Source organism: Macaca mulatta, chromosome 2 (genome assembly GCF_049350105.2).
Source record: "Macaca mulatta isolate MMU2019108-1 chromosome 2, T2T-MMU8v2.0, whole genome shotgun sequence".
NCBI lineage: Eukaryota > Metazoa > Chordata > Mammalia > Primates > Cercopithecidae > Macaca > Macaca mulatta.
Window position 1 is genome coordinate 133,654,345 of NC_133407.1, and position 17,090 is coordinate 133,671,434.

Here is a 17,090-nt window from a genome sequence, read left to right on the forward strand (position 1 = left end):
TTGTATTTTTATGAAGACGAGTTTTTGCCATGTTGACCAGGCTGGTCTCGAACTCTTGAGCTCAAGCGATCCACTTGCCTCAGCGTCCCAAAGTGCTGGGATTACAGGTGTCAGCCACCGTACCGTGCCCAGCCTGGTAAGCTAGTTTTAAAGCGCATTCCCTCTCTCCCGACCCCTGACCAGGTGATTATGGCATTCAGCCATGCTTGAAAACCAGTGTTCTGGGAATAGTTTCCATGGCTTTGTAATTGCTCACCTGTCACCTGGTCAGGGAACTGAGCCAGGGAGAACTGAGCCCCTCTCAGAGATGTGCAGATGTGTTGGGGGCAGGGAGAATGCAGGAAGGTAAAGCCTTCAGGCTTTTGCAGGGCCTTTGAGGATTCCCTTTCCAGAATCGTTTTAAGGTATCAGAATGAAATGGAGTCATCATGTGTGAGGATAAATGAGCACCCAGCACAGGAAGTAGCATAGCGGGAATGCAGGGAGTGACAGCCATTTTCAATGTTGTAACCTCTGAACAGATCTGGAAGACAGATTCTAGGTCCAGCTTCCTCTCTGACTAACTGGGTACCCTGGGAAAGTCACAATCTCTCCTGGCCTTGGTTTCCTGAACATTCTCTTGCCTCTTGAATTGGTCACTGTGATTATTTGATTGTCTATCTCCCAGGTTGTACTTTGTCTTATCCACTACCATATCTCTAGCACATAGCACAGAGCCTACCTCTCAGAATTTATTAGATGAATGAGTGAAGTTAATGAATATGTTTCTCTTCAACGTTCTATGAGAGTACTTGGCTCAGAGTAGGTAGTCTATAAGTAACTACTGAATGAACTAATGAATAAACTTACAAGTTACAGGTGTGACTAATCACAGGTTTTTTTAATCATTTGTGGGAGAAGCGTGTATTTTTTAAAAGCTTGTCCAGTAATTAGGTACTAGGGAATCACATATACAAAAACTTTCCAGATGTTCTAATTGTTAGTTGATAACATTTTTATGTGACATGTAAGCATTCTTTCATTATTAGACTTAAAATACTGTACTCGCAGCCGGGCACAGTGGCTCACACCTGTAATCCCAGCACTTTGGGAGGCCGAGGTGGGCAGATCACGAGGTCAAGAGATCACAACCATCCTGGCTAATACGGTGAAAGCCTGTCTCTACTAAAAATACAGAAAAAAAAATTAGCCAGGCGTGGTGGCGGATGCCTGTAGTCCCAGCTATTTGGGAGGCTGAGGCAGGAAAATGGCATAAACTCAGGAGGCAAAGCTTGCAGTGAGCTGAGATGGTGCCACTGCACTCCAGTCTGGGCAATAGAGCAAGACTCCATCCCCCCCCAAAAAAAAGAAAAAAAAGAAAAAGAAAATAATTGATTATATTTGAAGAAAGTCATTAAAATACATGTAATATAGTTCCAATACACTGATTTAAAGGCATATATATTTAATTTTTAAATATACTTTCAAAGCTGTTATGGACAGTTCCATAGTCCAGGTGGTCAATTTCTTCTTATCCAAGTTGGAAAGCACTTGAAAGATACAGGATTCAAAAGAAACCTTTGTTAATTTTTAACACTTTCTTTTTCCTTCCTTAGGATCTTGTTTTGGCCTAGCAGATCGAGCAAATTGAACCACCATGGGTTTTCCAAAAAGCACATATCCATTAGCTTCCTTTAAGGCTTTTGCTGCTGCTTTTTCCTTAGGAAGTGCAGTGAAAGCTTGTCCTTTCATACGACCTTCTTTCATCAAACGTATATCAAACGTGATCCACTGTGTTTCTGATGAAAAGTCAACATATCTTCCAAAAATATACTTAAGGTCCTTTTCTTGAACATGTCTAGCTAAATTCTTCACATAAATTCTACATTTTTGTTCACCAGGTTCATAACTCCTGAAAACTGAAAGTGTTTCCATTTCTTCTCTAGAAATTCTGTCCTTTTCCAGTTCCCTTCTAGAAACACATTCTGATGGCATTTCATCAGAGTCTTCTTTAATCTCCTCTGTGATGTTCCAATTAGGTTTGGGAAAGATTTTTCCAAATCCTATATTGGATGCATCAACTTCAGTAGCAGGTAAATCATAGTTTTTTTCTCACAATTTTGTTTCTTCTCTAAATCTTTCTTAAATGCAGCTGGCATGTCGGTAGATATATGGAATTCAATTCTTTTATTACCTACAGGTTGTGGTTGGTCAAATACATCTGAAGGTAACAGCACTGGATGTAAACTGCTGTGTGAAGGACACAAAAGTGTACTCAACATATCCTTTAATTTTCTCTTTTTTTTTCACATGGTGCTGCTTTATTGTTTTGGGTCTTTTGAGCTGAAGATTTGCTAGTTCCATTGGTTTGTTCATTCTCTGTCAGTCCTCATCATCACTGCTTTCATATTCTAATTCTTCACTAGATAATTCCTCATCATCGTCTGGCCAAGGAGGTTCCTCAGGTGGCTGAGGAGATGTGGGTGGAAGAGGTGCATGCAATGGCATATGGTCTTCATACATGGGAGGTCGCACAGTAATTGGTCTAAAAGGTGTGGGCAAATTCATTTTATTCATAAGATGAAGGACCTGTACATAGAACTTAGGCATGCTTGCCAAAGCATTTACTCTGTTTGCTAGGATTGTGCTGGAAGGTGGTGAATACATATATTTGAGGCATGAATTAGGAAAAGTCAGCCCATGGTTTGGTGCAATTCCATTTTCTACTGTTAAATAACCAAGTTCTTTCTTTTCTTTATCATCTTTGACAGGGTCATCAGAATTTTTTTTTTTTTTTTTGAGACTGAAGTGGGACCTGGGGAGTGAGCTTGGTCTTTCTCTTTTGCAAATTCAACGACTGATGGAGTCTTGTCAATGCCTTTATAGCTGCTTTTTAGAGAATGTGGCAAAAGCTGCATGTTTCAGCTGCCCCTTGTCTGACAGGACATGTACCAACTGTGCCTTGAAGTACTTCAGCAAGTACTTCAGCAAGTCCTCTTTCTCAAGAACTCAGTGGTCAGCTCAGCTGGCAGGTGCCTCACCAGAAGGCTTTGGTCGCCCCGAGGCAGGGAAAGTGAGGAGGAGCTTGTGCATCCCCTTGATGTTGCAAACAGCTGCTAGAGAGCTGCCATTTTCAAGCAAAAATTGGCCCAGAGATGTGTGGGACTCACTGTTTTATATGTCAAGATTAATTGTGGAAAGCTGGGCAAAGCTAAAAAGTTAGGTTTTTTTTTTTTTTCTTTTCTTTTTTGAGATGAAATCTTGCTCTGTTGCCTAGGCTGGAGTGCAGTGGCACAGTCTCTGCTCACAGCAACCTCCGATCCTCCTGGGAGGATCAAGTGATCCTCCCGCCTCAGCCTCCCTAGCAGCTGGGATTACAAGCATGTGCCAGAATGCTGACTAATTTTTGTATTTTTAGTAGAGACGAGGTTTCACCATGTTGGCCAGGCTGGTCTTGAACTCCTGACTTCGCCTGATCTGCCTGCCTCAGCCTTCCAAAGTACTGGGATTATAGGAGTTAGCCACTGTGCCTGGCCAAAATTAGGCTTTTAATCAAATAAAATTAAGTGTAACATTTTTAACTGTCCAAGATGGATAGCATATATTATACTTTGTGAATGAATGTTTTAAATTATGACAAAGGCTGTACCACTTAAGAGTGTAGGCTTCTGTGTTTCAGAGAAATTGGTATCTAATGCAAAGCTCCCAAATAATGATATAAGATATCATTTATTTTTTTTTACTCCAAAAGGAAGAATAACATGTTTATATCCATACTTTATCGTCACTATTATTATTTTCAACTTTCAGAATCCTCTTACTACATTCTTCCTTCTAGGGAAGACATCGGTACAATCCCCAGCAAACAGCAGCCCAAGGGTTGCTTATCAGGGTCAGGATCATAAACTGTCAGAACTTAATGAGTCCCTGGTGCTGGATGGCAGACAAGAGGCCATATGTTTTCATTCTCCACACCTAAACTCTAGGCAGACCAGGGAAGTTGATAATGGCTCCATTTCCTATCCTACTACCAATGAGATAGAGGATCTCATGTCTTCGAAAAAATTATTTTTATTAACAAATATAGATGGAAGCTACTAGGATTGATCAGCCTCTGTAAGTGGAATGACTACTATTTGCCATAACTAAATTAGTCCATGCCCCACATTTTGTTTTATTTTTTTGAGACAAAGTCTTGCTCTGTCGCCCAGGCTGGAGTGCAGCGGTGTGATCTCGGCTCACTGCAACTTCTGCCTCCCGGGTTAAAGCTATTCTTGTGCCTCAGCCTCCCAAGTAGCTGGGACTACAGGCACATGCTGGCATGCTCGGCTAATTTTTGTGTTTTTAGTAGAGATGAGATTTCACCATGTTGGCCAAGCTGGTGGCTAACTCCTGACCTAAAGTAATCCGCCTGCTTTGGCCTCCCAAAGTGCTGGGATTACCTCATGAGCCACTGTGCCCAACCATGCCCCATATTTTGTAGATGATAGTTCATACTCTGGAGTACAAGGATTAGTAAGGACCAGAATAAGGATAACGTTCCTGGGTCAGGCATCATTTTACAGTTCACATGTTGAATGAATGGAATAGCCCGCAGAAGTTGGTAAGATGAAAGGAAATAGCGTAAAGTGATTTAAACGTATCTGGGGGAACATCCCTCTTCCTGTTCCCAGTTTCTAGGCATTCTTGCCTTCCTGCTGATCCTGACATTTGGAGTGCTGCAGTAAGTCACTCCATCTAAGACTGTCTACCCAAGAAGTGCCTCAATTCCCCTTATTCCTCTCCCAAACCAAAACTACCATTTCTCCATCTGAATAACTGCCAAGAATGTGTTTATTACTGATAAGTTCACTCTGACAGTCCCTGAATGTTCCAATAAATACTAGTCCAACCAGAAAAATAAAAATGAGTTTCAAGGTTAAATATATACTTCACAGACCCTTCTTGGAGATTCCCGACAAATATTAGCTCTGAAAAGTACCAGGGCAAGTTGAATATTTTAAACCATTTCATATTTTTAAAGGTAGCCTGATAATTCAAAAGACAACAATTGAAATAGGGACTCTCATGATTGGAATAAAGACATCATATGATTAGGGGAGATTTCCCTATCTCTCCTCTTTCAGGAATTTTTTTCTCTTATTTTAGAAACTCTTATTCGAAAGGTTGCCCTTTCTTATTCATCTTTCAATTGTCTAACTCTTTAAGAAAGGGAACCAATCCTTGGCTATGCTTTGGGGGTGACATGAGGCTGAGAGGTCCAGACAAGGAATTCTTTTCAATTAGGAGCAAGATAAGAAGCATTTGGGGCATGAAATTAACATTGTGGTTTATTACTAATGATGTCTATTAATAACCCTCAGTATCTCTCTTAAACATTTTCGCCTGGTATATCTGGTAGTGCAGGAAAGTGAAAAGTATTAAAAATGTAGAGAATTTATAGCAGTGTAGAAAGTAATATTTCATGGGGTAGGTAAATATAGTAATTTTCAATTCTAAAAACTGCCTTATAAGGTTTATGTAAGCATCAAATGCATATAAATCTTTAACACCCGGTCTGGCACCAATAAATATTTTCTATTAAAAATAACAGAAAAGAGCAATTTCTTTTCACATTTATTGGATACTGGGATTATATGTATCTGGCCTGTGTCTCTATCTACTGATTTAACATTTTGATAAAAGTAACCTCTTTTGTAACTGATGAGCTTTCCAAGTGGTCAAACTGTGTGGTTATCAAATGTGACTGAATTTTCTGTTAAATAATGGACATTTATTAAGTACTTACTGTGTTCCAGGTTTCATTTTAAGCTTTTTGACATATATCATTTCATTTCCATAACAACCTTAAAAGATAAACATCGTTATGATTGTACTCATTTCCCAGATGAGGACACTGATGTTTAAGCAAAATTAAGTAAACATCAGATAAACAGCAATTGGTGGAAAACGTCTGAGCATCTTTTAAAATAAATGAGTGATAGTATATTTTTGACATGGAAACAACCTTAGGGATGGCCTATTTTAAATATGTCTTTCATAAATAAGAGTGATGAGGCCTACAAAGGGACTGAATCTTATTCTTGATGACCCAGTTGGTAGTCAGACTCAGATCTTTCATCCAGCGAGTGCATTTTATGCAATGATCCTGGGACTGCTTATAGATTATAGTCTATAGATATGAAGCTAACCCTAATTAAACATATCTCTGAGCTAGTTGCAGCAGATTGTATTTTCCATAATGAATGAATCTATAGCTATAGCTATATATTCCATCCCACATTCTCTTTTTAAAATATGATATGGACAGTGTTCCATCAAGAGATGGGGTCTGTGTTCTGCCACTTTGAAAATGATTAGACTTTATTTTATTTTACTTTAAAACATTATTTATTTAATGTTACATATGTAAGCTGGACAACATGATGTTTTGATATACTTTATACATAGAGAAATGGTTACTATACTCGAGCAAATTAACACATCCATTATGTTACAGAGAAGTAACCCTTTGTGTGTGTGTGGTAAGAGCCCCTCTAATCAATGGAATGGCAATGTACACCTGTTTGAATTTTAGAACTGTGGTGAAACAGTGATGACAGTCTGTCTCCCATGCCCACTCTTTATGAAGAGGGCTGTACTTAGCAGGGAGTCTATGGCTGTCCCACCATTAAATGTTGAATGTTTCTGGAATAGATAAATTGTCTCATCGATTAACAATCTTAAGATGGAGAGGAATATAGTTGAGCAGCTATAAGTCAAAGAATTGCATCTGAAGAGCCATATCTGTACCTGGACCTGAGGTGACTGTGGCAACAAGATCGTGGACTTTGGGCTGATTCTGCAATAAGACTTGAGGGTTTCAAGAGAGGAATGGTATATTTTGCATGTGCTAGGGTTGTGAATTACTGTGGCCAGAAGCAAACTGTGGCAGATGGCATTTCCAAAGTTGGCCATACAAATATACATCCCATGCTGTATGCTATTCTTACAACGTGATAATGACATTTCTTTGTTCCCTCTGCTTGAAACTGGATGTAACTTGGTAACTGTCCTGAGCTATAGAATGCAATGGAGGTGGCACTGGGTGACTTCTGAAGTTAGCACATCAAAGGTGATGTGGCTTCTGCTTGGCCTTCACTCCCTCTTGGGATGTAGACCTGTGGAACCAAACCCAGTTATCATGTTTTGAGGAAGCCCAGGCCACATGGAGAAGCCAGGTGAACATGTTCTAGCCAACACCTTCAACTAGGTTCTCAGCCAATAGCTAACAAAACCATGCGGGTGGATGAACGTTTAGATGATCAAGCCCTCAGTCTTCAAGGACTCTAAAGACTTCAAAGATTTTTAGGCCTCCATCTCAGACCTCACATATCATGGAGCATAGACATGCTATTCTCTCTGTGCTCTGTCCAAGTTCCTGACCTACAAAATCTGTGAGTACAATAACTGGTTGTTTTATGCCACTAGGTTTGGGGATAGTTTATTACTCAACTATATTAAATGAAACTCTGGTCAGTTAAGAATGGTATCGACTGCCCAAATAAGTATATAACCATTGATTGGTTACCACTGGTATAAAATAGGGTCTTTTGACTGCAAGTAACAGAAACTTAACTCAAGCCAGTTTTAAAGATAGAAGATATATTATCTCACTTAACAGCCCAGAAGTCAGACGAGCTTTATGTCTGGTATTCTGAGTGGCTCAGCGATACCATTGAGGAAATCAGACTCTTTGAATTCATAGAGCATTCTCAGGATAGCATTATTTTAGCCTAAAAGCAGGATGCTTTTGAAAGTTAGTTGCAAGTGTCCTATACAGTCACAATTATGTCTAGAAGAGTCTTCTGTGGTTCTTTCTTAGGAGTAGAAAATTTGCTTAGCAACAACCCCCCACCCCATGAGGTTTTCCCTGCTATCTCATTGTCAGCTGAAAATTCTTATTTACTAGACTATGAAATGAACATGATTGGCTCAACCAGTTGTCTGGGGCAGGGTGAATACTGGGAAGTTACCTTCATATCCATTATTTCCTTCTCTTATTTATCTTACTCCAACATGAACAGGAAGAACAGGGGTTGGTTAATGCAAGGCAATAGAATTTGCAATTAAAAAAATTAGACAGAGGGTCTCGCTCTGTTGCTGGGGCCCAGTGGCATGATCATGGCTCATTGCAGCCTCAACCTCCTGAACTCAAAGGATTCTCCCACCTCTGCCTCCTGAGGACCTGGGACTATAGGCATACCCCACCACACCCAGATAAGTTTTAAAAATTTTTTTTAGTAGAGGTAGGGTCTCACTAAATTGCTGGTCTCAAACTCCTGAACCCAATTCATCCACCCACCTCAGCCTCCCAAAGTGTTGGGATTACAGATGTGAGACGCTATGCACGGTCAGGATTTGCAATTCTTGACCGTGCTTACAAGTAGCCTACCTATAATCAGATCTAGAGAATAAATAGGAGATGACATTGAGAAATAAATATAAAATTCCGAGCTTCCCAGCGAACTGAAAGAACCGCCTCTTGGCCAAGGGGACCCTAGAGAAACCTTAAAAATTGAGTTCTTAGCCATGGCAGGGTGGGAAGTCAGACACACCTCATTATATCCCCTCCCTCACTAAACACCGTTAGGCTTTCTTCCCTAAGGGTTAAACAAAACCAGTGCTTTTGAAAGACTGGGTCCTCCACTGATATCAACCAACTGCCTGATGCTACCCCTCCTTTTTGTGACTTCAATACAGCAGCCAACCAGCATTTCTTCCTGATAAAAGACCGTTGACCATGGGATGGTTCTGGACAGTCTTTGAAGGCTATGCACAGAGGGCCTTTGTGTCCTCTGCTTCACATTTGGCCTTATAGGGCCTAATTGTAATACATTTAAATGTTAAGTCTCCACCCCAAAGTGAACATGAGCTACATGTTGTGTACATGTTAGCCTACTACACATGCCCATGCCTCCCCTTCACAAATGTTCACAGCTCCTCCTATAATCTGTGGGATATGTGTATTTGGCCACTCCTATCAACATATATCCTTGTCTTATTCTTCCCAACCTCAAGATGCCTGTTTTTGGCTTCTGGTGGGAAGCTACATTTTCCAGCCTGTCAGAATGGCCATCCTGCAGGCTGCAACCCTTTATGAGAAATAAAACTCTCCTTTCCAAATTTAGGAACCTTGGGTTGGGTGTGGTGGCTCATGCCTATAATCCCAGAACTTTCAGAGGCCAAGGCAGGTGGATCCCTTGAGCTCAGGAGTTCGAGATCAGCCTGGGCAACATGATGAGACCCTATCTCTAAAACAAACAAACAAACAAAGAAAAACAACAATGTATGAACGTTGTCATTCTTCAGTTGACAATGTGCAATGTTTGAAATTTCTTTAAAGATGAGCTTTGTAAGGCAGATCTTATAAAGGCAAATGTACATTCCCATCGCTGACTTAGACATGAGAGTTTGCTACCAGGTGAATGGTGTCTATTAATGGTTTCACCTGTGAATAAGTGAGAGAAACAAGTATATAGGGCACTGTGATATTGTGATTATAATATTATATTATAAGAAATATATCCTCCCAACCCCCATTTTCTAGTACACAGCTTCTACAACCTCTGGAATCTCTGAAGTGATATGTCCTTTTACATGCTGATGAGATGACTAATGGCTGGTGGCCCCTAGATAGCCTCAGGGTAGGGGCTGGTTTCTAGGGGAACCAATCATGTGATTAGAAAGTTGTAACTTTCAGCCCCACTTCCTGACTGAAGGTTGAGTTGATTACCAATGGCTGATGATTTAATCAATCGCACCTGCATAAGGAAGCCTTGACAGGGTTCAGAGAGCTTCCGAGCTGCTGAACACATGCAGGATGACCTGCTGGAGAAGGTATGGACACTCTGCCCCCGTCTCCCATGTCTTGCCCGAAGTATCTCTTCTGTTTGGCTGTTTCTGAGTTGCATCCTTTTATAATAGACCATAAATGTAAGTAACATGTTTCCCATAGTTCAATGAGCCATTCTGACAAATGATTGAGCCCAAGGGGAGGTTTTGGGAATCCTTCAATTTATAGCTGACACCAGTTAGAAGCACAGGTCACAGTCTGGGGCTTGTGACTGGTATCTGAAGTGAGGGCAGTCTTGTGGGACTGAGCTTTTAACCTGTGGGGTCTGACACTGTCTCCACATAGATAGTCTCAAAATTGACTTAAGTTGTAGGGCACAATTGAGCTAAATTTTAGGCAGTTGGTGTCTGTCAAAGAATTGGTGCGTACTGAGGGAGTGTGAGTAAAGAGAGGAAAAACAGTTGTTTTTTCCTTACTCAGTCATAAATATATGATCCACATGTTAATTGATTTTCTGAGGTATAGCAGGTGGGAATCTAGGCTTTGGGTTCAGACCGATGTGAGTTTCCTCATCTGTAAAGTGAAGATAATATTTTCTACCTTGCTAGGTGGTTGTAAGATTGAATGAAATGGGCCAGGTGCAGGGGCTCACACCCAGCCCTTTGTGAGGCTGAGGTGGGCGGATCACGAGGCCAGGAGTTGGAGACCAGTCTGACCAACATGGTGAAACTTCGTCTCTACTAAAAATACACACACATACACACACAAAATTAGCTGGGCATGGTGGCAGGTGCCTGTAATCCCAGCTACTTGGGAGGCTGAGGCAGGAGAATTGTTTGAATCCAGGAGGCGGAGGTTGCAGTGAACTGAGATTGTGCCATTGCACTCCAGCCTGGGTGACAGGACGAGACTCCATCTTTAAAAAAAAAAAAAAAAAAATTAAATGAAATGATGTATGTGAAGAAGTGTGTGCCCAGTAGTGTTCCTGATATGTAGAAAGTACTCAATAAATAATTTTTTTTTACTTTTTTTTTTTTTTAATACAAAGTACTCATCATGACCTATGAATTGGAGAAAAGTTTTAAGTACTACATGGAGGTGTCCTTGCATTTCAAGTGTTTTTGTTGACTAGAGTTGCAATGATACCATATTTGCCAACCAAATAAAATATTTCCCAATGGATATATACTGAAAGTAACAAACGAATAAAATGTAAACATATGACTTAACTTGCATGATTTACATACAAGCATAGTTATATTTAGCTTAAGACATAATAAGGTATTTCATTCTTTAAATGTATATGACCTAACAATATATTACAGTGTATAATTTAATCTCAATAAAATAGAAAAGCATTTTTATGACATATTTCTAATTCATTGTTATTTTATTACTTATACATATGATACATATTTATTTCTAAAACAAATATATCTCTTTGGCCACCTATTTTATTTTCTTAGGATACAGGCGGTACATTACTCATGAATGGCAGTGTGTGTCAGTTATTTATCTTTCCAAAGTATCTAAAAGTGAATGAAGCTTGAATTGGGCAAGGAAGTATCATAAATTAAAAAGTGAATCTCTAAGAAATGCTGGAAAAAGGTTTGAATAAAATTAAAGTACATTTTGCCATAAAATGTAACTGTCAAAGTGGCATGAACCCAAATATGAATTAGAATTGAATTGAATTTGTATTTTTATCTGCACTAAAGAATCATTTTGAAATCATTGATCTTGGCCAGCTTAAATCTTTATTTTTCTGATAACATGTCAATCAGGTATAAAGGTGGTGAGAGACAATTTAAGCCTGTGCATTTATTTGTCAATAAAATGTGTGCTCTATCGGTTTTTTCTCAGTTGCATTGTTTTATCATGTCAGTATTTCATAAGATTATATGACTGACTAATGGGAATAGCTATTACCACTGTTGATGTACTTTGAAAATAGCAATCTATATTTTATGGACCGGAAAGAGACAAAATCTGTACCTTTGACCTTATTGAACATAAAGGTAAGTTAATGTAAATGAAATTTATCTATTATTTCACCTATTCACAATTAGCTTCTTATAGCCTCAGGAATAAACATTATAATGGGTTACTTACCCTTTTTGGGTTTGTAAGAATGACTTATGAATCTCAAAATTCTTCCAAAGGCAATTTAGGGAACAGAAATACCTTAATGCAAGCCAGAAGAAAACAGACAATGGGCATTTTTGCGTAAGTCTTTTTCTCATTAAAGTGACTGATTCATATTTGCTGTGGACATCACAGATAAAAATACATAAGCCAAAGGAAAGCAATCCTGTTCAATCTAAATGTCCAGAGACACCCACGGTTAATATCAGTGCATATCCTTCTAGTCTTTTTTCCATACCTAAAATTCCTTTTCCAAAAATATATTCTATATGTTATGTAATAACCTGATATTTTACCAAATGAAATTCTGTACTTTCTATGTTATGTATACACTTTGTCAAGAAACTAATAAGTTAAAACAGTTCATTTTTACTATACCGTTTTTCTCCATCTAATGCTTTGCTTCTTGTGTTTAATCACTTGAGCATGTGGCTTATGCAGCTAGGTAATTTGCTTTTATAAAATATCCTGTGTTCTCTAAGTGTTTTTTTTTTTTTTTTTTTTTTGCACTGATTTGTCAGTTGTTATAGTTGAGTTGTAGTTTAAATATACTTTCAATATAATGTAAAGGTTTTTTCCTGCAATACATCTCCACACCAAATTGGAATATTTTAATCAGATTTTTATTTGTAAAATATGGTTAGTTGTTAGATTTAAGGCCATGCCCATAGCTATCTTGGTGAATATGTCTGGGGAATGTGTGCAGTAGCCAGCTTCCAAGATGGTGCCCCATGATTCTTGCTTCCTGGTATTCACACCCTCGTGTAGTCCCCTCCCACGCTGAATAGAACTGAGCTGTTCACCAGAAAGTTATTGTGGATGTGTGACTCCCAAGTCTAGGCTATGAAAGGCATTATAGCTTGCTTCTACCTTCCTCTCTTTTGTACCCTCATCCTGGGGGAAGCCAGCTGCTATGACATGAGTACATTGAGTGGATCTATGGAGGGGTCCATGTGTCAAGGAACTGAGGCCTTTGCCAATAGCCATCTGAGTGAACTACTTGGAAATGAATCCTCTGGCCCCAGTCAAGCCTTCAAATGATTGCAGCCCTGGCTGACAGCTTGTCTGTGCCTCTTGAGAGACTGTGAGCCAGAACCAACAGCTGAACAGCTCCTGAATTCTTGATGTACAGAAACTGTGTGAGATAGTAAATGTTTACTTTTTGCTCCAGGCCTTTAAATTTTGGGGGAGTAATTGGCCATGCAGTAGTAGATAGCTGGTATAAACTGAAAGTAGAGACATGTATTAAGTATTTTCTGAAATAAAACTAGCTTAGGAGAATACTGTATTTTATCAAGAGCTCAGATAAGGTTTAACTATTTATGCTTACTAATGCAAAGTGTAGAATTTGAAGGGTAACAAACAATATCTTCAACTTAAGATATTTTATGTCATTGAAATTTTGTTTTGATCTAAGTTTTTCTCATTAGTTTTTATAGTTATGATCAACAGAAATCATATTCAAAGGAAATAAACAATAATATCAATATTTCAGTAAGAGTCTTTATGTGTACATAATAAAACTTTTTTGAAATTTATGTACCTTTTATTTTATCACAATATTATGAGTCATACCTAATTGCTGTCATCCAGGAAACCCACAGACAAAAAACCAAAAGTTATAAATTTTTCTTTTTTGTCTCCCATCTTATGTCCACTGGTAACAGGTTAGATAAACAGTTTGGTGTGTATCCTTCCATAGCCCTTTGGTCATATAGAATTAGGTAAACATATAAACTTAATAATTTTGCCTTTTTTACAAATGCAAAATAATGCTCTACATACTACTCAGCAATATATTGTTTAGAGAAAGTATGTACAATACAGATAGGTCTAATTTATTTTAAAATAACTCCTTGATAGTTTATAACAGGGGTTAGCAAACTATGGCTTATGGACTGAGTTTGTCCTGTTGCCTATTTTTATATATTATGAGCTAAGAATGGTGTTTACATTTTTGAATGATTGGGGGAAAATTAGAAGAATAGTATTTCTTGATGTGAAAATTATATGAAATTGAAATCACAGTGTCCATACAAAAAGTCTTATTGGGACATAATCATGCTCATTTTTTTACATACTGTCTCAACTTGCTCGAGTAGCTGCAACAGGAATATTGCAAAACCTAAAATATTTCCTTTCTGGCTCTTTACAGAAAACATTTGCCAATTCCCAGTCTGCACTCGCACTGTCCAATAGAAATACAATGCAAACCACAAGTGTAATTCTAAGTTTTCTAATGGCCACAGTTTTAAAAAAGTAAAATAAATTTTAACATTTTTGTTTTAGTTAACTAGAGCATTATCATTTCATCATGTACTTAATATAAAACATTATTGAAATTTTTTTGCACACTTATTTTTTTACCATAAGTCTCTAATCTCCAGTATAGATTTTGCACTTCTAGCACATCTGGGATAGCCACATTTCAGATGTGACTAGTGACTACTGTATTGGGCACTGTAGTTCTGTAGTGCAGATATGTCACAACTTTTTAATATATAGCTTGCTAATATACATTCATGTTGTTCCAAGTTGCTATTGTCATTATAAGCATGGCTATCCTTATACATATTTATTTCTAAGAAATATAGAGTCCCAGAAGAGGAGTTACTGAATAAAAGACGTGCACTATTAATTTTAATAGATACAAGACATTTGTTTTGGGGATGAGATTCAAATGCAAAAGCATGCTGGCTGTAGTTTGTCACAAGAAGTTGTTTGTTTTGTGTTCTCTATAGAAGAAATAACATTTTCATTGGCACTTTAAAATCTGTATTAAATGAAATCCCCATTTTTTGTTTGTTTGTTTGGTAACTAGCTTAGTCTGTGCCGGCTGCTATAACAAAGCTATCATAAAACTGGGTAATGTATAAACAACAGAAATTGTTTTCTCATGGTTCTGGAGGCTGGGAAGTCCAAGATCAAGGCACTGGCAGATTCAGAGACCCACTTCTTAGGTGGCTGTTTTTTCCCTGTAACCTCAAGTGGCAGAAGAGGTGAGAGATGTCTCTAGAGTCTTTTTTGTAATCCCATTCATGAGGGCTTTGCTCTTATGTCCTAATCACTTAGCAAAGTCCCTACATTTTAATACTATCACCTAGGTGGCTAGAATTTTAATATATGAAATCACGGGGGGTCATAAAAATTTAGTTAATTGCATTCTGCTCTTGTTCCCCCCAAATACATGTCTTTCTCACACACAAGATACATTCAGGTCATATCAATAGCCCCCAAAGTCTTATCTTATTCTAGCATCAACTTAAATGTTTAAAGTCCAAAGTCTTATCTAAGTATCATCTAAATTAGATATGAGTGAGACTCAAGGTATGATTCATTCTGAATCATATTGCTCTTTGGCTGTGAATCCATGAAATCAAACATATGATGTGCTTCCAAAATATAATGGTGGGAGAGCAAACAACATTAAATCTAGAGTCTTTTTAATTGAAAAAATTTTTTATAGACAGAGTCTCACACTGTCACCCAGGCTGGAGTGAAGTGGTGCAATCATAGCTCACTATAACCTCAAATTCCTAGGCTCAAGTGACACTCCTGCCTTATTTGAAATTGTGTATATTAATACATTTTGATATATCTTCATTACAGAACTACACTGTTCAATACAGTAATCACTAACCACACTTGAAATGTGCTATTCCAGATGTTCTATAAGTATAAAATCTATACTGGATATCAGAGACTTAGTAAGAAAAATAAAATCTGAGTAGCTAGGACTACAGACACATGACACCACTAACTTTTAAATTTTTTGTAGAAATAGGGTCTTGCTCTATTGTCCAGGCTGGTCTTGAACTCCTGGCCTCAAGTTATCCTCCCACCTTGGCCTCCTAAGGTGTTGGGATTATAGGTATGAGCTACCACACCCAACCAAACCTTAAGTCTTGAGAATAATTTTCTTTGGCTTAATGCTCTTCACTCCAGAACCACTGCGACAGTGGTACTGTCTTCAGGACCCACTGTGGTTGCAGCCCCATGCCCATGACTCTGGGTATACCTACCCTGTGGCTTTGCTGGGCATTGTCCTTGTTGGGGCTCCTTGCAATGGCTTTTCCTCACAGACAGCGCTCTGTCTGGGTCCTGTGGCTCTTTGGGGCATAATTTGAAATCTAGGTGGAAGCAGCCATGCTTCTACAGCTTTGCTGTGTGCAGCACATGGAGTGATTGAGGAGCATGGTTATGGAGTTTGGGGTAAGGAAGCCCGTGATGTGATGTGCTAAACAGTAGTGGCCCCTCATTTGAAATTGCTCGGCCCCCTGGACATTTGAATTCTTGTCCTGTGATTGTAAGTATAGCCTTGATGTTCTCCAAAATGTCTTTTCAGTCATTCTTCCATTGTATTGGACGATAGAGTGTGCAATACATCTTATTTGGACTTCTATTTAGATGACTGACTAATCTCCCCATTGTCCTGATGAATAGCACCTGGTTCCCATTGAGATAGCCGATCCATGCTAATTTCCTTATCAGATTTGGTCACACCCTTCATGTTCTCTTCTATACAGGCTTTCTCATTTTTTTTCTAATATGGATAGGCTGAGAATTGTCTAAATCTTTAAGTTCTGCTTCCCTTTTGATTAATAATTATTCTGTGAGTCATTTCTCTCCGCTCACACTTCACAAGGAGCAATCAAGAGAAGCCAACTGTACTTTCAACACTGCTTAAAACTTTCCTCAGCTGACAAGTCCTTCTTGATTCTGAAGTGGATTAGGTGCCGCTGTTGCAGGTTGAGTGTGTTGAATTCAGAACCATAGCCAGACGTGGAACTGGAAGATGAGTGAAAGATGCTGACCAGGTCCGAAGATCTCATGGAGGAGGAAGAGCAAGAGGAGGAATTACTGGATCCCCTAACAACAGAAAGAGAGCAATGCAAGCAGCTGGAGAAATGTGTAAAGGCCAGGAGCGGCTAGAGCTCTGTGATGAGTGTGTATCCTTTCAGTCACAAAGAAGAGGATGATATGGAGGAGCTCTTGGACTTTTTGCGTGCAAGGGACCACTGAGTGACCCACAAACTCTTTAACAGCTTGAAATAAATGTACAGACATATTTACTTCAGCCTTCATCACCTCAGCATAAGGATCTTTCCTTATGGTTTTGAATATGCCATTT

At 38.8% G+C, this 17,090-nt stretch overlaps 1 long non-coding RNA gene and 2 pseudogenes across 1 annotated transcript in view; 2 read left to right on the forward strand and 1 right to left on the reverse strand.

Moving 5' to 3' along the window:
- The window catches only part of LOC144339535 (uncharacterized), a 381,994-nt gene that overhangs the window by 116,496 nt on the left and 248,408 nt on the right, over positions 1-17,090 (forward strand). The window lies entirely within an intron of this gene.
- LOC100424930 (RNA-binding region-containing protein 3 pseudogene) lies at positions 1,570-3,110 on the reverse strand (annotated as a pseudogene).
- LOC114676181 (cytochrome b-c1 complex subunit 6, mitochondrial pseudogene) lies at positions 9,835-17,014 on the forward strand (annotated as a pseudogene).